At 44.8% G+C, this 7,140-nt stretch overlaps 1 protein-coding gene across 1 annotated transcript in view; it reads left to right on the top strand.

Annotated features, from left to right (window-relative positions):
- Positions 1 to 7,140, top strand: part of USP46 (ubiquitin specific peptidase 46) — a 44,429-nt gene that overhangs the window by 1,473 nt on the left and 35,816 nt on the right. The gene's annotated exons all lie outside the window — the stretch shown is intronic.

Raw genomic sequence — 7,140 nt, 5'->3', positions numbered from 1 at the left:
CGAAACGGGGTGCCTCTGGGTTGCTGCCAGAAGGGTCGTAAGTGGGGGACTTCTTGTATGTTCTGCATCCTTGACCTATGACCACAGTGGAGCCCAGAATTGCAATCATGACATTAAAGCAATCCTGGGTCTCACCATGACGGTCGTTAGGCGGAACGGGGTGTCCCCGGGTTGCTGCCAGAAGGGTCGTAAGTGGGGGGACTCCCTGTACGTTCTGCATCCGCAGGGAGTCCTTGACCTATGACCACAGTGGAGCCCAGAATTACAGTCATGAGGTTAAAGCAATCCTGGGCCTCACCATGACGGTCGTTAAGTGGAACGGGGTGTCCCCGGGTTGCTGCCAGAAGGGTCGTAAGTGGGGGGACTCCTTGTACGTTCTGCATCCACAGGGAGTCCTCGACCTATGACTACAGTAGAGCCCAGAAAAACGATCATGAGGTTGTCGCAGTCATTCAAGCCATCCTGGGTCTCACCATGACGGTTGTTATGCGGAACAGGGTGCCTCTGGGGATGTGGGTGGGGGGGGAAGCCCCGGGTTGCTGCAAGAAGGGTCCTAAGTGGGGGACTTCTTGTACGTTCTGCATCTGCAGGGAGTCCTTGACCTATGACCACAGTGGAGCCCAGAATTAGGGTCATCATGAGGTTGTTTGCAGTCGTTAAACTGATCCCGAGTCTCCCCCATGACAGTCATTATGCGGAACAGGGTGCCTCAAGGGTGGGGGGAGGCCCTGGGTTGTTGCAAGAAGGGTCATAGGTCGAGGACTACTTGTACAGCTGTTGTGCATCCACAGGGAGTCCTCAACTTATGATCACAATGGAGCCCAGAATTGCTGTCGTTAAACAAGGCACATGGCTCTCCCCATTACGGTCACTATGCGGAAGGGTGTGCCTCAGGGGTGGGGAGGAGGCCCTGAGTTGCTGAAAGATTGGTCATAAATCGAGGAGTACTTCTACAGATGTTGTGCTCGTCTTACAACCACCATCGAGGCTGTGTTGTTGTGGTCGGTAAAGCGATCCTGGCTCTCCCCAATACGGTCATTATGCGGAAGGGGGTGCCTCACGGGTGGGGTAGGCCCTGGGTTGCTGCAAGAATGGTCATAAGTCGAGGACTGCTTCTACAGCTATTGTGCGTCTACAGGTAGTTGTTGACTTACGACCACCATTGAGTTCAGAATTACGGTCATGAAATTGTCACGGTCGTTAAGCAAGGCACCCGTGCGATCCCGGCTCTACAGTTATTATGCAGTCTCAGGGGTGGTGGAGGCCCTGGGTTGCTACAAGAACGGTTGTACAGCTGTTGTGCATCCACAGGGAGACCTCGACTTAGGACCACAATGGAACCCCAAATTTATGTTACTGAGTGAGACATTTGTTAAGTGAGTCTTGCCCTGTTTTACAACCTTGCCACGTTTGTCGAGTGAATCACTGCAGTTGTTAAGTTAGGAACAGTCATAAGTGCGACAAATGGTCAGAAAACATTTTTTTTCAGCACCGTCGTAACGTCAAACAGTCACTAAGCAAACTGTTGTTACTTGAGGATTAACCTGCTGAGTTAGTCTTACAATGGTTCATTTAGTGACTGTTCAAAGTTACGTCACTGAAAAAAAGTGACTTATGACCATTTTTCACAGTTACAACCTTTGTAGCATCCGCGTGATCACAGCGATCAAAATTCAGGTGCTCGGCAACTGGTTCATACTTACGACCGTTGCAGTGTTCCCTAGGTCACGTGATCCCCTTTTGCGACCTTCTGACAAGCAAAATCAACGGGGAAGTCAGATTCACTTAACAACCGTGTTCCTGACTGAACAACTGCAGTGATTCCCTTAACAACGGTGGCCAGAAAGGTCGTAAAATGGGGCAAAGCTCACTTAACAAACGTCTCACTCAACAACAGAAATTTGGGGCTCAATTGTGGTCGTAAGTCGAGGGCTACCTATATTTGGGGCTGAGGGTATGGATGAGGGGTCAAATCTACTTACCTCCCCAACTGGTTCGGAAGTGCGCACGGACCCTCTGTGCATGCGCAGAGGGTAAAAAACAGGTTACTTCCTGGTTAAAACCAGGAAGTAACAACGACTGGGCAGGTGGGCGGAGCCTCGCGCCGCCATCGCTACCGGTTCTCCGAACCATCGGCCGCCATCGGGAGCATTTCACCCCTGGTATGGATCTGCAGTCAAGGAATTGGGATGCAAAAGATTGCTCTTCCCCATTCAAATGCAAAGGTTGCCAAGATAAACAAAAAATCATGAATTCAAATTAGGGGCTGCTTTTTTGAGCTCTGCCTCTGCTTCACAAGGAACTGACGCCAGGTCACTAATTGGAGCAAGGCGGGAAGGGGGCTTTAAGCCCTCTTTGTTTTATGAAATGGCTCCGGGGTGGGGTGGGGTTGAGCCAAGTTTTTTTCATTGCCCACTTCATATTTTGAATATCTGCTCCCTGATCATCAAGATGCTCTCCGCTCTTTTTCATCCCTTTTCAACTTAGAGACTCCTAAATTGGCAGCAGGAAATGTCCAAAAGCTTTACTTTTGAATGGATGGACGGAAGAATGAGTCAAGGATGGCGAGGCGCATCCTGAGAAAACTCTTTCATGACGTGCGGAGTTTTGAATGGGGAGCTGAGTAGCGTTAAGAGTGAAGCATTAAGCAGAATGCTGAGAGGTTGTGTTGTGATTTTGGAAACTCACTGGTGCATTAAATGATTTGGATGTACAATGCTGTGGCCTTTCTTTTATTTGGGAACAACTTGACCAAATTTCCAGATAGGTAGAATTTTGATTCCCCAAATTCCCCAACCAGTAATTCAGTTCAATTTATTATTTTTTATAAATATCTCAAGGTGGTGAACATATCCTGCCCGCTTTTTTCCTCCCGTTTTCTACACGACAACCATTGTGTGAAGCGAGTTGGGCTGAGAAAGTGTGAGTGGGCCAAGGTCACCCAGCTGGCTTTCATTGCTAAGGCAGGACTACAACTCACAATTTCCTGCTCTCTAGCCTGGGGCCTTAACCACTAAAACAAGCACATTGTAGTTGTCCTGGATTAGGCCTACCGCATAGGGCAGTGATGGCTAACCTTTTTGCCAAAAGCGGGGAGAACGCGCGGGGGTCACGCACACCCATAATTCAATTCCCCCCGCTCATCCGCACATGCGACCCCCCCCCGGCGCTCCCCCCGCTTTTGGCACACGACGGGAAAAAGGTTACCGGTGGCAGGTTTTTCACCCTCCCCAGTCCCCAGAGGCTTTCTTGGAGCCTGGGGAGGGCAAAAACGGCCTCCTCCCCCCCCCACCCTGAGGCTCTCCAGAGGCTGGAAACGGCCCATTTCCTGACTTCCGGAAGGCCCGAAAATCAGCTCCATGTGCCACCTGTGGCACGCGTGCCGTAGGTTCGCCATCACTGACATAGGGTAATCTTGTTTTATTGATGCCCAATAACAATAGGAGAAACCCGTGTGAATCTATAGCAATGATATCTGGGTGTGATAAGACTTCTAATCTGAGACAGTATCAAGTCCGGAGGTATTGATTGATTGATTGATTGAATTTATATTGCCGCCTATTTGCCCATGGCGATTCACAGAATATAAGACCACATTTATTGCTAGGAAATGAACACAAGACTGGCATCCTCAGTCTTACAGAGATGCAACATTGGGGAAAATGGAAAAATACTCTCCGGCGATCTGTGATGCAGTTGAAAAGTGCATGGTGGAATGTATAATTAAAAGGGACTAATGGCATAAACATGATTGTACATCTGGTTTATAAACAGGGAGTGTAAAACTGCATTCTCTTCATTTTGATTCACTATTGAGCCATTCCTGAAATGGAATTGTAATAGTGTCTGTAGTTGTGGATATGTTCACAATCACAGGCTAAGCAGACTTGTTTCAAAAATAGGTTTTATGTTGGGCGTTGTAATCAGTTACCTAAATATAGCTTTTGAAATCACAATCTTGATTTTTATACCCAGAGTTATCCTATTTTAGGGTTACGTTCCCTTCATCCAAAAGTACGTTGCTTGCTTCTACTTGGAAATTAATAAGAATATAAGGCCAATTTTGGCCTTCAGTCTGAATTCTCAGACTCCCATAGATGTGTCTAGAATCAATTCATTGATAACCTTTTTTCCTGTTTTTGGCACTGTTGTGAATCACGGCACATCTGAATATAATGAAAAATATACTTTGGGAAGCCAAACTGTAAATGTATTTATATAATATTTTTCCTGTAGCCTCAAACCTCTTTCCTCACAGTAATCTTATGATTATTTTAAACAATGGTGGCTTATGGCTTGCCCAAGCAAATGTTTTGCTTTTCCCTTAAATAGGCATCTGTTAAATATATTATGACACAAGCTTTCATGGACCAAAATCCATTTTATCACGTGTATGGTTATGCTTTTACACCTCTTGCTCATGTTTTTCACACACACTGCACACGAGGGTACACATAAAAAACACATAAACAAGCCATAGGGGGAAAAAAACCAGTCAAATGGCAGAATAATCTGTGAGATTGAGTGTAAAGGTGGAGATAGGCAAAATAACTATTACTAAAAGGAGTAAGATAGTGCCTGCACGCAATCCTAATATTTCTGGTAGAACAAGCATGCAGATTTTTGTTTGAACATAAACGGGTGGAACCTAATGTGACATGAAGTACAACAATAAGTGAAAGTTCCTGCTCACTAATGCTGTAATTATAGTTTGGCTGCCATTTTGCTGCTGTGCTCTTACCATGCTTATGTCTCTGGGAATGATCCCAGTTTTATAGTTTGGGGAGGGCAATAGAATAGAATAGAATAGAATAGAATAGAATAGAATAGAATAGAATAGAATAGAATAGAATAGAATAGAATAGAATAGAATAGAATAGAATAGAATAGAGGAAGGGAGGAGAGGAGAGGAGAGGAGAGGAAAAGAGAAGAGAAGAGAAGAGAAGAGAAGAGAAGAGAAGAGAAGAGAAGAGAAGAGAATTCTTTATTGGCCAAGTGTGATTGGACACACAAGGAATTTGTCTTGGTGCATACACTCTCAGTGTACATAAAAGACATACGTTCGTCAAGAATCATAAGATACAGCACTTAATGACAGTCAATAGAATAGAATAGAATAGAATAGAATAGAATAGAATAGAATAGAATAGAATAGAATAGAATAGAATAGAATAGAATAGAATTCTTTATTGGCCAAGTGTGATTGGACACACAAGGAATTTGTCTTTAGTACATATGCTCTCAGTGTACATAAAAGAAGAGATACATTCGTCAAGAATCATAAGGTACAACACTTAATTACAGTCATAGGGTACAAATAAGCAATCAAATCATATTAGGAAGCAGTCAATATAAATCGTAAGGATACAAGCAACAAGGTTATAGTTACACAGTCATAAGTGGAAGGAGATAGGAACGATGAGAAGATTAATAGTAGTGCAGACTTAGTAAATAGTTTGACAGTGTTGTGGGAATTAGTTGTTTAGCAGAGTGATGGCGTTCGGGGGGAAAAAACCGTCCTTGTGTCTAGTTGTTCTGGTGTACAGTGCTCTATAGCATCTTTTTGAGGGTAGGAGTTGAAACAGTTTATGTCCAGGATGCGAGGGCTCTGTAGATATTTTCACAGCCCTCTTTTTGACTCGTGCAATATACAGTCCTCAATGGAAGGCAGGTTGGTAGCCATTGTTTTTTTCTGCCGTTCTAATTATCCTCCTAAGTCTGTGTCTGTCTTGTTGGGTTGCAGAACCAAACCAGACAATTATAGAGGTGCAGATGACAGACTCAGTAATTCCTCTGTAGAACTGGATCAGCAGCTCCTTGGGTAGTTTGAGCTTCCTGAGTTGGTGCAGAAAGAATGTTACATGCTTAATGTAATATAATTGATCACATGACTGATATCGTATAATATATATCTATTGAAGTACAGTAGACTCTAGGCCATACAGGCTTAGCATATAATATATTTTGTTTTTTAAGGGGTTGTCATATTACTCAAAGCCATTCAGAAATATCACGAGAGGTTTAAAATAGAATTTATTCCACTCTATTAACTCAGCAGAGAGAAATCCGTTATCGTGATGGACTTTATCTTTGGCTTTCCAGATTTCATGGATTTTTTTTTTTTTTTTTGCCCTTTTGTGTGTTTCTGGTTGGAGAATTCTAGAAGTTGAATCCACCTATCTTAAACTTGCCATGGTTATGAAATATCTTCTTAGAGTGATGACCTTGATCATCAACGCCTTTCTCTACAGGGCTTCGTGTCCTTGTCTGTATATCCTCAATTGCAAACTGCATAATCCTGATGCTTTAGTGCTTCAGTGTCTCTTTGGTGAGCCTGGCAGTTTAACCACAGTAAGACAGTCAACTTTCTTCTTTTGAAGCAGAAGAACAAAACCTTTGAAGCAATGGAGGAACCAAAGGAGACTTCAAGGGCTTCCAGAAGGCCAATAGGATACCTGTGCTAGAAGGACACATATATTGACATATAAGGTTGCATGTATGTTTGAGTGGAGATACTGGATACTCAGAGCAAGATCCCAAGTATGATATAAATTCTAGGAGTACTTCATACTTTATTCTTCTATAGCAGTGTTGGCGAAACTTTTCGGCACTGAGTGCCAAAACGGGAGTGTGTGTGTGCCGGGAAGATGATCTTCTGGTTTCCGGCACGCGCATGCATGCATACATGCCGGCCAGCTGGTCTTCGCACGTGCATACACACCAAAAAACGGAAGACCAGGTGGCTGGTGCACATGCGCGCACCAAAAACCGGAAGAGCATCTTCCCGGTGCGTGCAATGGCAGCGGGCGGCTGCTCTTCCGGTTTCTGGCGCTATCGCGTGCATGAAGACCAGATGGCCGGTGTGCCGGAACCCGGAAGAGCAACGGGCGATAGCTCCCGTGTCCGGAGAGATGGCTTTGCCTGCCACTTCCGACACGGGTGCCATAGGTTCGCCATCACGGTTCTATAGTGTAGAAGACTTTAAGATGTGTCGATGTAAGCTTCCATATCTCCTCAGCTGCTCAGTTGGCTGGAATCCTGTGAATTGAATTCCACACATCTTTAAAGTTGGTGGGATTGAGAAACATTGGTGTAGTGCAGGTGTCAGCAACCCACAGCTCCGGAGCCGCATGCGGCTCT

Source organism: Pantherophis guttatus, chromosome 8 (assembly GCF_059756535.1).
Source record: "Pantherophis guttatus breed Tessera chromosome 8, ASM5975653v1, whole genome shotgun sequence".
In the NCBI taxonomy this organism is placed as follows: domain Eukaryota; kingdom Metazoa; phylum Chordata; class Lepidosauria; order Squamata; family Colubridae; genus Pantherophis; species Pantherophis guttatus.
This window is presented reverse-complemented; position numbering and strand designations above follow the sequence as displayed.